This window comes from Sciurus vulgaris (assembly GCF_902686455.1).
Source record: "Sciurus vulgaris genome assembly, chromosome: 12".
Classification (NCBI taxonomy): Eukaryota; Metazoa; Chordata; class Mammalia; order Rodentia; family Sciuridae; genus Sciurus; species Sciurus vulgaris.
Window position 1 is genome coordinate 81,898,145 of NC_136473.1, and position 19,332 is coordinate 81,917,476.

The 19,332-nt window shown below is 45.8% G+C and overlaps 1 protein-coding gene across 6 annotated transcripts in view; it reads right to left on the bottom strand.

Annotated features, from left to right (window-relative positions):
* NAV1 (neuron navigator 1) overlaps nucleotides 1–19,332 on the bottom strand; it is a 254,821-nt gene that overhangs the window by 202,265 nt on the left and 33,224 nt on the right. Inside the window, exon 2 of one of the 6 annotated variants that reach the window (XM_079106002.1) lies at nucleotides 17,315–17,390. The exons of the other annotated variants lie outside the window; for them this stretch is intronic. The gene's annotated coding sequence lies outside the window, so the exon portion shown is untranslated. The remainder of the gene's footprint in view (nucleotides 1–17,314; nucleotides 17,391–19,332) is intronic. 6 annotated transcript variants of the gene reach the window in all.

Below are 19,332 nucleotides of genomic sequence, written 5' to 3' on the forward strand. Positions count from 1 at the left end.
AGAGCAAGGTGAAGGCACTTGCCTTAATCATGGTGGGAAGGCTCATGGTCAAGCACAGGCTGCTGGCTGCACAGCCCACATTCCCAACCACGGCCAGTGGCGTGCCTGGCGCAGGTGATGTACAAAATTGCTGAAGCAGTCCCTAAGGGGCTAACCAGAGCCAGTCAGTTAGTGTCCTAGAGAAAGAGAGTGCTGGTTCAGGAGGGACGTGGCTCAGTGGAGAAGAAAGAGGACATCCTGGTTGCCAGAGACACGCAAGCAAAGTTTTCAACTTTGCCAAAGAGCAATGGGATGGGATTTCTTCCTCCTTCCCTTGGCTGGAAGACAGTGGCCATGCTGGAGGGCCAGCCGCTAATCCTGAGTCTAATCCCTCAGAGCCAGCCTCTGTGCTGTGACTGTATGTACAGCTGCTCCAGCCTGTCCCTTCCCAGTCCCCAAATTGTCCCCAAATTCATCAAAAGCCTGATATGATCTGGAGATGAGGGACCCACTGAATGGATATGACCCCTTGGCACCTGGGAGAGGGAAGGGGCTTCGAGGAAGTATTGAAGAAGGGGCAACAGTTGACTCAGACACTGGAAAAGAGAGAACTGGGTGGGGCCTCTGCAGTTACTGAGAAAGCTTCAGTGGGATGGAAGAGGTTCATTGGTTAGGGGAAGAGAAGCAAAAAGTGTTTGATTTGAAGTGTGAGTCAGGACAAGGAGCCTTAAATGACTCCTATACGTCCTGTGCCTAGCACAGTGCCAGGGCCCATGTTAGCATCCCCCCCCCCCCCCCAAAAAAAATCCAGCTTAAAGGAGCAAGCTTTGCAGCAGAGGCAGATACTCAAGCTGGGTATGAGATTGCATGGGCTATCGGCACTAGGGACGAGGGGACCACTCCAGACTGGCAGCCTTGGAGATGTGCTTGGACATAGCAGTCCTCAGGCATTTAGCGGGCCTAGGGTTACCCCAGTGGGCCACTTGACTGTTGTCTGTGCAGTTAGCACTAGAGGCATGAAGCAACTTGATGCTTTCATGTCCCTTCCCTTGGGGGCCTTCTGGCTGTGCCTGGCACAAGTGCAAATACCTTGCCTCTGACCAATGCTTAGACTTGCACACTGTCCTCTTCTTCCCTCCACCCATGGACTGTCCCATACAGAAGATTCAAATATTCTCTGCTCAGCATTCCCTTTCCCAGGTCTGATCCTCTAGATCAGTCTCACGATCCCTGAAGCAGAGAGGAGGCAGTGAGCTGCAGAAGGGCCCCTGGCTCTTCCCCTGGGCCTCCTTTAGGCTGGGACCCTGCTGGTTTCAGCAGGTTCCCGTGCTGGACAGCTCCCAGACCGCCAGTTCCAGGGTGGAGGCCTAGCTGCCTTCCCTTCCCACTGCTTTGTCCCTGGGCAAGGCTGGCTGAAGACAGGGCCAGCTCTCCTCCCTACTGCTCCTCACCCACTTTGCCTTACTCTACACCCATGCAGAGAGAAGCCACTTCTGCTTCTCAGGGGACAGCTCCCATCTCCCGAGCCACATCTGAGGGCTCCATGTGGGTTCTGGGTACTGGTCCTGGGTGCCCTCGCAGCCTTCTCCTTCTCTACAAGCTGGTTCCCCATGCTCCCTCCTTGTAGCCTCCTATGGAACTTTCTGTAAGTATTGCACTCTAGCCTCATCTCCTCCTCTGCCTTCTCCTGTGTCATCCTGAGACTCCAACCTTGCCTCAACTGGGAGGCTCTGCAGTGAGCCAAGGAGGCAGAAATGAGCCCTTGCCTGCATGAGGCACCTCTCCAGCATGGGGCTAAGAGCCACCTGGGCCCAGAATGGCCTCTTGAGCCACAGATGGGGTTGGACAGCAACGTTCCCTCCCCCACAGTCAGACTCCCTGACTCTCCACCTTGGCAGGAGCTGCTCTCAGGACAGCTTGGTGCACTAGGCCCGTTCCCACCTGCACCGATGATGTTCCCTCTGCCCTGACCCTGACTGCACTTGAAGTCAGTCTTTTTTTTTTTTTTTTTTAAGTACCAGGAATTGAACTTAGGGGCACTCAGTCACTAAGCCACATCGCCAGTCCTATATTGTATTTGATTTAGAGACAGGGTCTCATTGAGTTACTAAGCATCTTGCTTTTGCTGAGGCTGGCTTTGAACTCTCGATCCTCCTGTTTCAGCCTCCCGTGACACCGGGATTACAGGCATGTGTCACCATGCCTGGCTGAGGTCAGAGTCTTAACAGCTGCTTTTAAGCAGCTGGGATGGGTTACCATCCCATTCCAGAGAGCCTTTAGGGGTCCCAGGCCTATCCAGGCTCCCTGCAGCTGCAACTGGAGCAGAGGCAGACAGGACAGTCTAGGAAGAGGGAATGGCTCAGAGTTGGGGAGGAGCCTGCACTGAGACCACTGATGAGCCCCAAACTGTTAGGGGGAGACAGACTATGTACTCAGACAAATGCTAAATTGCCCCCTTCCCAGTGGTATCAGTAGCAATAATGACAAAGACTACAAGACGCAAATGACTACAAATTTGGTGCAGGCCCAGGACACAGAAGCTCAGAGAATGCTAGAAAAGGAGGAATGAGAAGAGAATGGGGCCAGCAGGGAAAGGACGCTGACACGCCGGGGAAACGCGGGGTTCTGGATTTGCTTCTGCAATCCTCTGACTCATCTGTCGTCTAGCCACTGCCCCAGGGCCTGACTAATTGGAGGAAAGTTAAATAGGGCCAAAGAAAACAGGGGTGGGTATTACAGAGCCCCAGGTTCCCGGGCTTGGAGGGAGAGCAGATGTCTTAATTTATGGGCCTGCATTAGCCTCCCCTAGGGGAGAGGAAGTTGTCTCTGGCCTGGAATGGATTGAGACCTGAGGACCACACTGCTCCCCCCACACCTGCTGACAGGCTTGTGGGGCTGAAGGATGAATGTGGGCTACTGCTGGCTTCAGGTTGGGGCAAGGAAAGGCATCCATCATCTAAGGCCTCATAAAGCCAGAGAAGCACAGCTCTGATTGGATAGCCCTTTCCCCGCCCCACACCCCAGCCTCTCGATTGCTGTCCTCACTCAGCTCCAGATGTTTACACATTTCCATCTCTGGATGGGCAACACTGCTCTGTCCCTGGGGTCATTTTAGGCAGGTTCTGGGGAGGTCTTTTATGATGGGGACCTTGTGCAGGTTAGACAATGTCCACAGAGACCCCTAAAATCAAGAAGAGGGAATAAGAAAATGTGACCAGGAGGAGACATGGCCCCAAATTGAGAATGGCAGCATCTGAGGGTGACAGGAGGGAGCCACCAACCATATTCCAATTTCCTGGACTTGATCCTGGTCTGAGCTGGGAGGTAAGGGGTGGGTTCTCTTTCTGTTGGTGATGGGACCTCCTATCCCTTCCTGCAAGGTGCATCCATTTTGCTACCTGGACCACAAAACCTGTGCTTTCTTTACATTCTTTATAGGGTGCAACTGGTCATCTCAACCTTGGCCACTGTGTTCAGTCTTTAGAGCATAATCCTAACACCACCTCCTCCAGGAAGCTCTGAGTGAGGTCACTCATCCTTCAATTCCTGACCTCCCCTCTCATTCCCATTCTATAGTGTAAGTCAGCAAGGAACGGTTGACAGAGCACCACCTGGAAACCAGGAGACCCTGGTAGAGTCACAATAATACCACCTGGCTGTGTGGCTCTAGGAAAATTGCTTGCACTGTCTGGATCTATTTTACCAACAGAATGAGGGGTAGAGCTAGGACCTGTCAGACTCCAGTGTGGGTCTCCAGGTGATGAAGTGCTGCTTGTTCTTTAGGCCTTTGTCCCCTGACCCCCGCCCCTTCGCAGTGGACTCAGGCAGGGACTATGTGTCTTTCCCTCAAACTCTGATTGAGGATTGTGTTTGCTGTTGTTGGTTCCAGAAAGATTTGCTGCTGGCAAGTGGGAGGAAGTGTGTGCTAGCTGAGGCAGAGAGAGCAGAGGCAGACAGCGGTGAGAACACTAAGGCCCAGACCAAGACAGGAGAGCTGGTCCATCCCACCCAGGTGAGGCAGCCTCCACTCCTCAGGAGCCCTGCTGCTGGAGAGAGGGGAGGGTGAGAGATTGAGAGGGAAGGTAGAGGAGGCCCCGTCTCGACTGCCTTTCCATTGCTTGGCCTGCACAGGGCCCTCCTCATCAAAGATGCTGCCAGGCTCTGCCTTGGATTGTTCCAGATGCTGGGCAGTGGCGCCCCATCTGAAAGATAGCAATTTTGACATCTGGGGGTCAAAGCAGGACCTGCAACCAAGAGCTAGGTGTGGGATGGCCCTCTTGTCACTTTTGGTTGCTGTTTCTCTTTTCGATTGTTCTCTCTTGGAGGCCATGTCCCTTCCCTCCCCTGTCCCATGACTCAGCTTTCTCACCTTCTCAGACCCCTGTGGGACTGAGGGGAGGATGCCACTGAGAAGGAGCAGATGCTCCTGGGAGGGAGAAGCAGGAAGAAGATTCTTGGGGCCAGAAGAAGATGTCACACTCAGGGTGGGGCCCTGGCTGGGCTGTGGGGCTCCTACTCAGAGAGCCAGCCTGGCAGACTGCAGAGCTGCAGAGATTTGCATACATCTGCATACATTTACACATACTTATTTTCTGTCCCAGAGCCAACCTAGCTCCCCACACCCTTTCTCTCTATGCTAGGCCTACTGGGCTCCTGCAAGAGGCAGGACCAACACCTGACTGGAAGCAACCAGGGCCACTCAAGTGTAGCTGAGAAGGGGCCCCAAGTCAGAGAGACTGTGCAAACAGCACTTTTCCTGCCCACCTCTGAACGAAGAGATCCCCTGGGTACGTATCCATTATCAGACCAAAGTCATAGCTCAGTAGCAACAACGATAGCCTCTTCTCTCCCAGATGACCCCACTGTACATTAAGAGTCAGAAGATCAGAGTACAGAGCCAGGGAGAAGCCTGAGAGACCTTTGAATTCAAAATCCAGGTTTTAAGAAGAGAAAAGGACAGGTTGGTCCACCCATGCACGCAATCAGTAGTACCAACGTGCCAGATACCACACTAAGGGCTGGGAGCTGAGCAGAGAAAGAAGTAGCTCCCAATCACAGAACTGACTGACTATGAGGAAAAAGGCAGCAGGGTAGATGGTGTCAAGGATCCAAGAAAACAAAGCCAGTTACGGAGTGGGAGAGCCAGGTGGGGTGAAATGGCCATTAGGAAGTCACGGTCTGCAATCTTCCACAAGTTGGGCATGGAATTGGAGGTGCCCCTGATTCTCCTGATGCCTAGCTCTGACTCCTGGCATCTTGCAGCTCGCTCCAAGCTTCCTCTGCAGCCCTTCCTTAACTGGGCGTGGGCTCAGTGTCATGCATCATTAACGCCTGTGTCAAAAAAAAGCAAGGCGGAGGGAGCCCAGGAACCAGGAAGTGGGCGATCGGCTGGAACTTTTGGGGGAAGATGTAAATGTTCTTAATTATGATTATAGTGGTAGTTAAACAACCATGTACATTTGTTGAAAATTTGTTTGAATTTCATTATACCTCAATAAAGCTGCCTGTATATATATAGGCATATATATCTGGCAGGGACTGCCTAGCTAGGGAAACTTTATGAGTGGAATGGAGAGGTGGAGTGGGGCTTTGGGGAGGGTGCGGGCCTTGCAGTCAGGGGGACCTGGTTACACTTCCTCTCCCACTCCTTATTAGCAGCAGGGTGTTAAGTGCTCACTAACCATTCCTCCTCCAACCTACTTTCTGGAGCTGTGAAATGGAGATAATAATGACTTCCTCACAGGGTAGCTGTGAGCATCAAGTCATACAACCTATCCTTGGGGACCCTCCCATAATATATGCTTGTATTTCTTCTTTTGAGAGGTGTCTTTTAGTTCATTTGCCCAGTTATTAATTGGGTTATTTGTTTTCTTGGTGTTCTTAGAGTTCTTTATTTATTGTGGATATTAATCCTCTGTTAGAAGAGTAGCATGCAAATATTTTCTCTCTTTCTGTAGATTCGTTCTTCACATTCCTAATTGTTTCCATTGCTGTGCAGAAGCTTTTTAATTTGATGCCATTCCTTTTATTAACTCTTGGCATTATTTTCTGAGCTTTAGGGTCTTATTGAGAAAGTCAATATCTGTTCTGACTTTTCTTATATAAACTTTCCTCTTAGAATGGGTTTCCTAATGTTCTGGTATGTTGTATCACTGTCCTCATTTGATTCAAAGAATTTTAAAATTTCTTCTTTGATTTCATTCCATTATGAGTCACTAACTAAAATCAAGATATAGATGTCAATTTCCTTCTCCTTTCCCTATCTTTAAAATGGGAAATTTCTCCATTTTTAACTGTTTCCACTGGATGTTAATGGGTCTTCTGAGCTAAAAGAGGTTTGTCTTTATTTAGTTCAAACACTACTGGGTTTGGGCTAGGAATGTGGCTCAGTGATAGAGCACTTGCCTGGCATGCATGAGACACTGAGTTTGATCCCCAGCACTGCTGAGTTTAAATAGGTTTCTTTTCTTTTCTTTTTTTTTTTTTTTCATGAATTGAAATGAATTTGCATGTAACAAAATCCATCGTTTTAAAGAGTACAATTAATGCATTGTTTTTTAGTGTACTCACAAAGTTGTGCAACCATCACGACTCCCTAATTTCAAAACTTTCTCACCATCCCCCAAAGAAACACAGATCTAAGAGTAATCACCCTCTTTTTCCCCTGGCCCCAGCCCCTGGCAAATGCAAATTCATTTTCTATCTCTGTGGATTTCTCCATTCTAAAAATCCACATCAGTGAAATCATACGATGTGGCCCTTTGTGTGTGGCTTCTTCTTTCACATGACATATTTTCAAGGTTCATCCATGTTGGAGCCTATGTCAGTACTTCGATTCCTTTTTATGGATGAATAATGTGCCATTGTATGGACATCCTACAATGTTTTATTTATCTGTTCATCAGTCATTAGGTTATTTCCACTTTTATGGTGCTTACGAACATTTGTGTACAAGTTTTGGTATGGATGTATGTCTTCAATTCTCTTGGGTATATCCCTAGAACTGGTATTGCTGGGTCAAATCATATTTTTATGTTTTAAGAAGTGCCAGAATATTTCCAAAGTGACCGTACCATTTCACATTCCCATTAGTAACATATGAAGGTTGCAATTTCCCCACATTCTTGCTAATGCTTCTTATTGTCTTTTTGATAATAGCCATCAAGGTAGGTGAAAAGTGGTATTTCATGTTCAGATCTACATTTCCCTATTGATTAATGATGTCAAGCATCTGTTCATGTGCCTATTTGCCACTTGTATATCTTTGGAGAAATGTCTATTCAAATCTTTTGCCTATTTTTAAGTTGAGTTATGTGTCTTTTTTATTGTTAAGAATTTTAGTGTTAAGAATTCTTTGTAGGGCTGGGGAGATAGCTCAGCTGGTAGAGTGCTTGCAAGCACAAGGCCCTGAGTTCGATCCCCAGTACCACAAAAAAAAAAAAAAGAATTCTTTGTATTCTCTGGATATTAGACCCTTCTCAGATATCTGATTTGCAAATGTTATTCCATCCTATGGGTTGTCTATTCACTTACTTGATAGTGTCCTTTGAAAAACAAATATTTTTTTAAATTGTGGTAAAATACACATAACATAAAATTTACCATCTTAATCATTCTTAGGTGTACAGTTCAATGGTGCTGTGGATTGACTTGTGTGTTCCCCACCTTCCAAAAGTCTAACCCAAAACGTAAATGTATTTAGAGAGAGGACCTTAAAGAATACAGCTGGGGTGAGATGGATAGGGTCTTAATCCAATAGGGCCGGTGTCTTTATAAGAAGAGAAAGGGATGTCAGGGATCCTCCCCCCTGTAATGGCTTTCACAGAGAAAAGGCCATGTGAAAACCCAGTGTCATCCTGATTGTGGACTTTCAGAGCTGTGATAAAAAAAATTTTAAGCCACCTAGTCTTTGGCACTTTGTTATGGCAGTCCAAGCAGATCAATGCAAGCGGTATTAAGGACATTTACACTGCTCTGCAATCATTACTACCATCTCTCTTCAAAATGTCTTTCATCTTACAAAACTTTAACTATGTACCCATTAAAAAAACAACTCCCCACTTCTCCCTCTCCTCCTCCAGCCCCTGGACACTACCATTCTACTTTCTTTCTTACTTTCTTTCTTTCTCTAGGAATCAACTACTCCAGGAACTCAGAAAAGTGGAATCATACAGTATTTGGCTTTTTGTAGTCATTTATGAAGTGACTTATCAAGGGTTTATTTCACATAGCATGCCATCAAGATTTATCCATGTTAGAGCATGTGTCAGAATTTCATTTTTTTAAGACTGAATAATATTCCATTGCATGCATATACCACATTGTATTGATCCATCCATCTGTTGATGGACAATGGGTTGATTCCACTTTTTTGGCTACTGTGAATACTGCTGCTATGAACATGGTACACAAATATCTCAAAATTCTGCTTTTAATCCTTTTGGGTATACACCCAGAAATGGAATTGCTGGATCATATGGTAATTCTATTTTTAATTTGTTGAGGAAGCATTGTACTGTTTTCCAAATGATTGCACCAATTTACATTCCTACAACAGAGTCCAAGTGTTTTGTTCCAATTTCTCCACATCCTTGCCAAAGTGTATTTTCTGTGAGGCTTTTTTTGGGGGGGAGGTCATTGTTTTGTTTTGCTTTTTCACAGTTTTAAGGATCAAACCCAGAGCCTCACGTATGGTAGGCGAGGGCTCTACCATTGAGCTACAGCCCCCAAACGTTTCTGTGATTTCGATAGTGGCCATCCTGTTAGTTTGAGATTTTCTTTAAATTTTTTTCTTTTTCCCTAGCTAGCACCCCCTCCCTCGTTATGAATTAGCATCTGCATGTGGCAGAGGGGAGTGAAGGAGGGGAGGGGACCTGGGGATAGGAAGGATAGTAGAATGAATTATATGTGCACACGTATGACTACACAACCAGGGTGATTCTGCATCAGAAGAATGAGAAGCTACACTTCATTTGTGCGTGATGTGTCAAAGTGCATTCTACTATCACGTATAACTAATTAGAACAACAACAAAGGAACCCCCCAGGCCCTCTTGGGAATGGTACAAAAGAGAGTAAACTTTTATTGTATTAGGTGCCTGATTTTGGAGTTGTTCATTATGAACAAGTCTGGAAAAAATAAAATTCCACTAATTAGCAAAACAATGTTTTTTTCTTTTTATTTTGGGGCACTGGGGATCGAACCCATGGCCTCATGCATGCCAGGCAAGAGCTCTACCACTGAGCCTCATCCTCAGCCCATCATCCTATTAGTGTCTTTCTCATTCGGGTTTGATTTGCACACCCCTAGTGATCAGTGATGTTGACGTCTTGACATAGGTTTGTTGGCTGTTCATATCTATTCTTTGAAGAAATGGCTATTCAAGTGCCATTTGCCCTCCCCGCTTTTTTAGTACTGAGGATTGCACCCTGATTCTTGCATACGCTAAGCGAATGCTCTCCCACTGAGGTACATTCCCAGCCTTCATTTTCTTCATCATGTCCTTTGAAGCCCAAGTTCTTAACTTTGATGAAGCCTAATTGGTCTATTTTTTTCCCTTGGCATTTGTGAATGAAGAGCTTCTCAGAGCCTTTCCTATGTTAATGTAGATCAGGATTCCAAAAGACAGATGGATCTCACTGCATTTCCAAAACTTAGCTGTCAATAATAACCTATCTCTGTGCCCCCCCATCTTATTCCTCCTCGCAGAATATGTTGCAAGAAACCACAGAAGACATTGAGATTTTCTGCTGTAAGAATTTCCAGTACTCTATAAAAAGCCCTCCATGGAGAAGGCATCACAAATACAGAATCCTAAAACCAGGGAGCGCCAGCCTGGGGTCTGATGTTGGGGATGAGATATGAAGGACCTGCTTGAAACTTGAGAGCTTGAGAAGATTAGACCCCTGGGACAACTCTTCAAAAGGGAACCCAAGACAGGAAGCATCTGTTCACCAATTGTGCATCAAGCAGGGGCTTGGTGGCACCCCCTTACTTACTTACTTCCAGGGTAAGAATTTGAGGCCTTTTTCCTCACTCTTGTGAGACCTTGGTTTGGAAATGCAGGGTTTATTCTCCCCTTCTGTGTGCTTCCACGATCTGGGTTCTCTGCCATCTGGTCAAGACCTTTACTGATCTCCCTCATGTCTGTTCCAGACTCTCTCCAGACCCGTCTCTGGATGACTCAGGAGCAGATTAGTGAACCAAGCTAATGGTCCAGAATTCAGCCCTTGGTGGAGCATCTGGACTATCCCAGCCTGTCAGCTGGACAGATAGGCTAAGCCTAAGCCCTGGGTAGTTTCTGCAGACTCAGAGGAAATTCTAGAAATAGGCTTAGGAGGGTTCTACTGCACATGCACACAAGCACATTCCAGGCTAGGTTGGCTGCTGAAATAGCAACTGTGTTCCAACTCCAGGCTTCAGTTTACCCAGATAGCAACAAGAGTCCAACGCCCAAAGATTATGCAATTTTTTATTTTTTTGTACCAAGGTTGAACCTAAGGGCACTTAACCATTGAGCCAAATCCTCAGTCCTTTTTATTCTTTGAGACAGTCTCACTAGGTTGCTTACAGCCTCACTAAGTTGCTGGGGCTGCCTTCAAACCTTCAATCCTCCTGCCTCACCTCCCAAACTGCTGGGATTACAAATGCGCACTACCAAGCCTGGCTACAAACTTTTTTTCTTTAAGAGTCTGTACACACATCTCAGGCAATCTCTTGGTCACACAGAGAGACCAGAGGGAAGAGTCTTTGTATTCCTCTTTCCCAAACACATTATGACTCCAGAGAAGTTCAAGGGCCAGGATTCAGAATCTTTGTTTTTAGTTTAGTTTACTTTTTCTCTCTTTGTAGTTTTATCTCCTAGGAAGCAAGAGATGTACAGACTCTTAAAACATGGTATCAGGGACACAGCAAGGTTTTACAGACTCACACACATGGATTTGAGACCAGAGTCCTCTGAGTGCTGGATGTTTGACCTTGGGCAACTTATATAACTTCTTTGAACCTTATTTTTTTCTCAGACTCAAAACGGAAATAATGATAAACAGGAAAGATCCGGCAGATACTGGGGGTTCAATAAATACTATTTTCCTTCTCAAATTGTATTCGACAGAAGAATCATAGTTGGTAATGGGATTTCTCAATTACAAGGTATCTTGGAGATTATCTAATTGGATTCTGATTTTAGATGCAGAGGAGGGATCTAAAGCACAGAGAGATTAAGTGACTTGCTGAAGGACACACTGCAAAGTGGGATTGCTAAATCCAAGTCCCTCTGGGCAGTTCAGAACCCTGATGGTTCCTCTTTCCCCAGGCATGGACACCACTGCTTGTTAGGCTGTTTACTTCCATGCTTTCTCTGGAGGCTCAAATTTTGACTATTGGAGTATTATTAGTCATGATAATAGAAGACTGGGGATTTATACAGTTACTCAAGGGAGCCAGCAACTTAAACAGTGTCATACTCATTTCCATAGTTTCCCTGGGCAGAAGGGAGGGGAGAGAGGATTTGGAAGGCCAGAGATCACCCACTGAGCCTGAGCAGAACCACACCAGGGTCCCAAGTGCTGCCCTCTCTCCCAAAGCCTCTGCCAGTCTCAGCTGCCGTCTTCACCCATTTTCTCTGGCTCCGAGGCTCCAGCAGGGAAGCAGTTAACGCCAACCTCTGCTGGCCTCTGCAGGTGCTGCTCTTGAGAGAAAGCTCCTTAGCAGAGTCTGCAGATAATGGGAGCACGAGAGATAACTAGCGTTCTGTCTTAATTGCAGACGGAAAACAGGGTCGGCTTGTTGGAGGGCTTGGACAATTAACACAGCTGGGGTGCAGGGGTTGATGAGCCCTGGATGGGGCCTTGCCCCTGCTGTCTCCTCTCTGACAAGCACAGCGATCAGGGCTATTATACCCATGCAGCAGGCTGGCGCTGCGGGAGCCCAGCCAAGGCACACAAAGAAATCAGCCAGGCAGGGAGCAGGCTGAGAAGCCACCAAATGGGCTGAGCCCAGGGGGTTCGGATCCACTTTGCTTGGCCTTGTTTAGGCACCGGGTTGTCAGAGGATGGGTTGAGCCCCACAGTGCCAGGCCTCGGTCCAGGTCTTAGGACATGGCAGGGGTCACTGAGAGATTCTACAGGCTCAGAGACTGGGGGAATTGGCAGCAGCATGAATAGCTTAAGACCCGAGAGTGGCGGTGAGTCTTGACTTCAGAAGGGCAGCAGTTGGTCCGGGCTTGTGGAAGGGTGTCACAGCAGCAGATCTGTAGTCAGCAAGTCTGGGCTATTGACTCACCTGGAACTAGACCTCAGCACTTTTCTTAATGAAGGTCGCCATGTTCTCCTAGTCTCTCAATCGCAGGGGCACGTCTCCCCAGGTTGGCTGACCTCTCCGAAACATGGGACACTGCAGGATCAAACGGAACTTCCCAGCTCTGTGGTCTCTGGCCATCCTACAGCCTGCCACCCACTCCTTGGCACCCCTGCCTATTCCTGCAGCCCTGCATCAGCTGGACTTCTGCCAACAAGGCACTGGTACCCATGGAGGGTGGAAGGAAGGGAGAGTTCTCACCTCCATTTTCAAGAGGTGTCCTCACAGGATCTAAGACTCCTTGGTGGCCCTTTGTGGTTCTAGATTCCACAGGGCCCTGGGCTTTGCCAGGTAGTGGTGGCCACTTCCTCCTGCTTGCCCTCCTCAGCTCTTCTCTCTCTGCTGTAGCCCGTTGTCTGCATCAAAGCTCCTCTTGTAAAAATGTGAAGTAGTTTCTTAATAAGACTGATATGACCACAGGACCCTGCTGCGTGATTCTTCTGCTGTCCACTCCTTAAACATGGTGGCTGTGGTGTTTTTGTTTTTTTGCAGTGCTAGGGATTGAACCCAGGGCCTCCTGCATGCTAGGCAAGTGCCGTACCACTGAGCTACATCACCAAACTTTTTTTTTTTTTTTTTTTGAGACAGTCTCACCACATTATTTGGGATGGCCTCACATGTTCAATTCTCCTGCCTCAGCCTCCCAAATTGGTGTGTACCACCAATTCTGATCTTTTTGAATTCTTAGAGCCCTTTCAGTGAGCTTTCTGTTTTTAACTATCAATTCTGTGTGATGACTCCCCAATCTGTCTCTCTGCCTTTAACTTCTCTGTTGAGATATTTCTCCATCTGGCATCCTCACTGGGCTGTTTCCAGATGCTCCAAACTCTACATGTCTAAAGCTGAACTCATTTTCTTTCTTCCCTTCTTGAAATCTGATACTCCTTTCCTCAGTTGGAGCTACGGAGCTGTGTGGCTGAGCTCTTCCTTGCTCCCTCATCCACCCCATCCTGTGACGCTTGTCTCCTAAGCATCTCTCAGTTTCACCCCTGCAATCCGTCTCCACCATCTCTGTCTATGCTCAACTATCTGAGCCATAATGAAAACCTGCCGGCTGTTTTCTTCCTGCACTGACCATCCCAGGCTGACCACTCAGAAATGTAAATCTAACCATATCATTTCATGCTTAAAATGCTTTAAGGGTTAGCAGAGCAAACAATCCCCCCGTGATCTAGTCTCTACCCACTTCCCTACCTCCGCTAACTTCTCTGGTTTCATCACACCACGATCTTCAACCTTCCCACACCTGCCCACCATGAGCAACCTCAGTTTGCTGATTGACATCTTTGTCTCAGCTGTTTTCCCTGGGAGGAATGTCCTTTACACTTGTGTCCATTCAGAAATCTGCTTATCTTCAAAGTTGGCCTCAACATAACCCACCCTCTCCAAGAAGGTGTCCCTGGGGCTGGGGATATAGCTCAGTTGGTATAGTGCTTGCCTTGCAAGCATAAGGCCCTGGGTTCAATCCCCAGCACTGCCAAAAAAATAAAATAAAATAAAAAAGGTGTCCCTGCCCCAGCTCTGTCCATACCAGGTAGGGTGGAAACCCCACCTTCTTCAGGCCTCCAGAATACCTCATCCTCTCCCACTGAGGTACTTCAATATGATATTTGGTCTTCATGTGCACCTCTCTCCTCTGCTAGGCTTTGAGCTCTTTGAAAACAAAACCAGCAGCTGGGGAGGCTGAGGCAGGAAGGTTGTAAGTATAAAACCAGCCTCAGCAACTTAGTGAGGTCCTAAAGCAACTCAGCAAGACCCTGTCTCCAAATAAAACATTAAAAAGGGCTGGGGATGTGGCTCAGTGGTTAAGCAACACTGGGTTCAATCCCTGGTACCAAAAACAAACAAAAAATTTTTATTTGTTTTTAAGGGCTGTAATAGAATGGGTGTCCAAAACTTAATTCCAGGAAGATGGTGCAATGTGATTAATAACTTTAGGTGTCAACCTGATTGGACTAAGGGGTAGCTGGTAAAGCAGTATTTGGGGGTACATCTGTGTTTAAGTCAGCTTTCTTTGCTGCTATGACTAAATGATCTAACCAGAACAATTGTAGAGGAGGAAAAACTTATTTGCAGGCTTTTGGTTTCAGAGGTCTCAATCAATAGACAACAGGCTCTATTCTCTGGGGTTCAAGATGAGGTGAAACAAGGTGGAAGAGTGTAACAGAGGGAAGCAGCTCATATGTGATCAGGAAGCAGAGAGAGGGGGACTCTGTGCGACAGATACAAATATACACCATAGCCACGCCCCCAATGAACCACTTCCTCCAAACACACCCCACCTGCCTCCAGTTCCCACTCAGTTAATCGCATCAGGGATTAAGCCACCAATTAGGTTAAGGCTATAATCCAATCATTTCTCCTCCGAACCTTCTTGCATTGACTCACATGTGAGCTTTTGGGGGACAGCTCACATCCAAACCATAATAGTCTGCGAGGGTGTTTCTGGAAGAGACTGACATTTGGATCAGTGGTCTGGGTAAGGAAGGGAACACCACCCAGTTAACTGAGGGCCCAGCCTGAACTAAAAGGCAGAGAACCGGTGAACTTGCTTGTTCTCTCTTCCGGAGCTGGGACACCCTTCTCCTTCTACCCTGGGATATCAGGACTCCAGGTTCTCTGGCCTTTGGACTCTGGGACTTGCAGTAGAGGTTCTCAGGCCTTTGGTTTTGGACTGAGAGTTACACCATCAGCTTTCCTGGTCCTGAGGCCTTTGGACTTGGACTGAGCCATGCTGCATCTTCCCTCCTTCTCTGGCCTACAGATGGCTTTTGGTAGGACTTCTCAGCCTCCATTATTTCATGAGCCAATTTCCCTGATAGATCTCTCTCTCTCTCTCTCATAATAATCTCCTATTATTTCAGTTTTTCTACAGAACCCTGACTAATACAAGTACTTTCCCTATTCCTCCCTCCCTCCAAGTGCAAATAACAACCTGGCATTATACATAAAGCAAAGGTGAAGACAAAAAAGCAGACGGGCTAGGCACTTCAGGACAGGAGAAATGGTTCCAGGAGTGAGGCCCCTGGGTTTTCCTTTACTTCACACATCTGGATTTGGAGCTAAAGAGGCTGGCAACCAAGAAATACCAGTGGGCACAAAATTTCAAAAGCCTGCTCTCTCTAGCCAAAGACCAGGAAGATGGCAGCCCAGCAGGACAGAAAACTTTTAGACGATAACTGCTTACTCCTGCCAAATGCCACAGAAAAAACTGTGGTCCCATCTCCACACACGCCAGCAGAGTCAGGTGGGGAGCCTAGAGCCCACCCTCATCAGGCTGTGATGAGGCACCCCAACAACCCTGCTGGGGCCAGCGTCAGGGAAGGCTGAGAAGCCAAAGCTTTCACCCACCCCCTGCTTGGCTGAGATCACACAGCCCCCCACACTGTCAGTAGAGACCACAGGAGCCCAGCCTCCCACCCCCATCTAGCAGGAACAAGCGCCTTCTCTTTTCCCAAGGATGGTGTCGAGGAGGCCTGGTGGGGAGCTGGAACCTCACCCCAAGCCAGCAATAATGAAGAACAAAAGATAGACGCTATAAAAGAAGAACCAAATGGGACACGTTAAACCAAAAAACACAATTGCTGAAATACAATGCTCGGGATCAATAGCAGAACGCAGACAGAGGGAAGAGTAAATTGGAAGATAGAACAATAGAAATCATACAATATGAACAAGGAAAGGAAAATAGACTGAAACAAATGGAGCAGGTCCTTGGGGACTGGTGGGCCTATCACAATAGAGCTAACTTTTATGGTATTGGAGTCCTGGTCAGACAGGAGAAAGAAGATAATGCTAGAAAAGTGTTCTCAAAAAATGGCTCCAAAATTCCCCAAATTGGCAAGACAAATAAACCTACAGATTCAAGAAAGAGAGTAAATGGCAAACACAAATTGACCGGAAACAGTGTTATGGTTTAGATCTGAAATGTCCCCCAAGGCGTGTGTTGAAGTTTGGTTGCCAGTGCAACAGTGTTGGAGGTGGGGCTCTTGGGATTCGTCCACTGATGGGTTCGTAACTGATGTCGCCATGGAAAGGGGTGGAAATTTTAGGAGGTGGGGCCTACTTGGAGAAATTAGGTCACTGGGGTTGTGTCCTTGAATGGTATTTCTTGTTGCTAACCTCTTGTATTCTTTCTCTCTGCTTCCTGGCTGCCAGGAGGAAGCAGCTTTCCTTCTCCATGCCCTTCTGCCATGTTTCTGCGACTTGCCTCAGGCACAAGCAATAGAGTCAACTGAGCATGGACTGAAATTCCTAAGCTATGAGACAAAATAAATCTTTCCTCCTTTAAGTTGTTTTTCTCTGGTATTTTGTCACAGTGATGGAAATATGACTAACACAACAAGATACATCACAATTAAACATCAGCAAATTAAAAACAAAGTAAAAATCTTGAAAGCTGTTAGAGACACAGGAAAACCTAATCTGTAGAGGGAAAACTATTATAACAGCAGATTTTCATCACAAACCAAAGGAGACCAAAAGGAAATAGCACAACATTTTTCACATGCTGAAAAATGAACTGTTAACTTACAGTTCTATACCAGTAAAAATATCCTTCAGGAATACATTTAAAACTCAAGAATCGTTTCAAATGAAGGGAAATTAGGAGAATTTGTTGCCAGGGGATGTACACTGAATGACTAAAGGAAGTTCTGTAAACAGAAAGGAACAATGTAAGAGTCCCCAGCAAGAGACCAACATGAATATGCCTCACTGATTTTTATTTATTTTTTGCTGTTCTAGGGAGTGAGCTCAGGGCCTTGTGTGTGCTAGGCAAGTACTCTGTTGATGAGCTATACACCTGCCTAGGGAATTTTTGACAAAGGTGCAAAAATAATTCAATGGAACTTTCCCAACAGATGGTACTAAAGCAACTGGACACCCATAGACCAAAAAAAAAAAAAAAAAAACCTCAATCTAAGTCTTATACATCATATGAAAGTTGGATCATGGAGTTGGGTAGAGCAGTGCATACCTGTAATCCCAGTGACTCAGGAGGCTGAGGCAGAAGGATGGCGAGTTCAAGGCCAGCCTTAGCAACTTTGCGAGACCTTGTTTCAAAACAATAAAGAGATAAATAAATAAATAAATACATGAATGAATGTTTTTTAAAAGGCTGGGGATGTAGCTCAGTAGCAAAGCATCACTGAGTTCAATCCTCAATATCAAAAAATAAAAAAATAAATGTCATGGACTTAAATGTTAAACATAAAACTATAAACTTTTAGAAAAAAACGTACAGAAAAACATCCCTGGTCTCTGTAGCTAGGAGGAGTTCTAAGATCTGACAACCAAAACAACAGGTTTAAAAAATTGATATTTTGATAATTGAAAAAGTGGTAAAATAGAGTTTATCAAAATTAAAGAACTTTTGTTCTGCAAAAGATCCTATTAAAATGAAAAGAAGCCTGATCTGGTAGTGTACACCTGTAATCCCAAAGGCTTGGGAGGATCACAAGTTCAAAGACAGGCTCAGCAACTTAGCAAGGCCCTAAGCAACTTAGGGGAAAAAGGGCTGGGGATGTGGTTCAGTGACTAAGTGTCCCTGGATTTAATCCCTAGTACAAAAAACAAAACAAAACAAAAAAAAAAAAAGGCTACAGAGGAGGAGACAATATTTGCCAGCCACTCAGTCAACAAAGAACTAGTATACAGAATTGCATATAGAATTTGATAAGGAACTTGCAAAACTCCACATCAACCAATTCAATTAGGAAATAAGGAAAAGACACAAAGAGTCATTTCACCAAATAGGATACACAGATGGCTAAATAAGCACATGAAAAGAAATTCAAAACCATTAGCCATTGGGAAAATGCAAATCAAAACCACAATGAGATATCACAGGCACGTAGCAGAATGGCTAAAATTTTACAACAGTAACTACACCAGAAGTCAGTCAGGACGCAGAGAAACAGATCACTCCTATGTTGCTGGTGAAATGTGAAATGGCATCCTTGCTTTGGAAAATGATTTGGCAGATTCTTAAAGAGACTAAACACACAAGCAGACAACTGCCTATCCCATAGAAATGAAGACTTCATTCACAATTTCTCTACTCTTGAAATGACTAAAGTATAGAAATGGAGAACAAATTAGTCAAAGGAGCCAAAGAAGGGGATGAGCTAGAGAGAAGTGGGTGTGGCTATGCAGGGCAGGTGAGGGATCCTGTGGTGGAGGAAATGTTCCACACCTTCACTGTATCCATGCCCATTTGCTGGCGGTGATGATGTACTACAATTTTGTAAGATGTTATCTTTGGGAGAAACTGGGTAAAACATACCCTGGATCCCTTTGTATCATTTCTTACAACTGCATGTGAATCTATAATTATCTTAGAATAAAAAGTTTTAAAAAGTCAGTGGTGCATGCCTGAAATTCCAGTGACTCAGGAGGCTGAGGCAGGAGGATTGCAAGTTCGAGGCCAGACTCAGCAACTTAGTTGAGATCCTGCCTCAAAATAAAAAAATAAAAAGGACTGGGGAAGTAGCTCAGTGATAGAGCACCCCAGGTTCAATCTCCAGCACCAAAAATAACATAAAATAAAAAATAATATCAAGTGTAAAACGCATGGAATGAGAAAATGAATATGAATATATGAAATTAAGAAGTATCCCAAGTCTGGTGATCAAGAACCAAGATGCAAATACATGTTATGTTTTAGAGTTTCTCTTCCTTGCTGCTTGCCCCCTCTGCTTCTCTTTCCTTTATAATAAACTCAAGGAAAACTTTATCCAAGAAATAGTTCCTTCGTGACCTTTGGATTTGGATATGAACACTCTGAGTGCCTCCAACATCAGGTTCAGTTTTATCATTAGGTATTTATTTGTCCTTGCTTGTTTTTGGATTCCCCTTCCAAAAAGAGAGGTCTGGGAATGTTTCCTCCATCAGACGGGGGCAAGCTAAGGGCAGACACGTCCATCATCCCAATGCACTATCCCCCAAAAAAAGAATTCAGGAGAAGATCTGCCGACTCCAGTGGGTTTCGGTGTT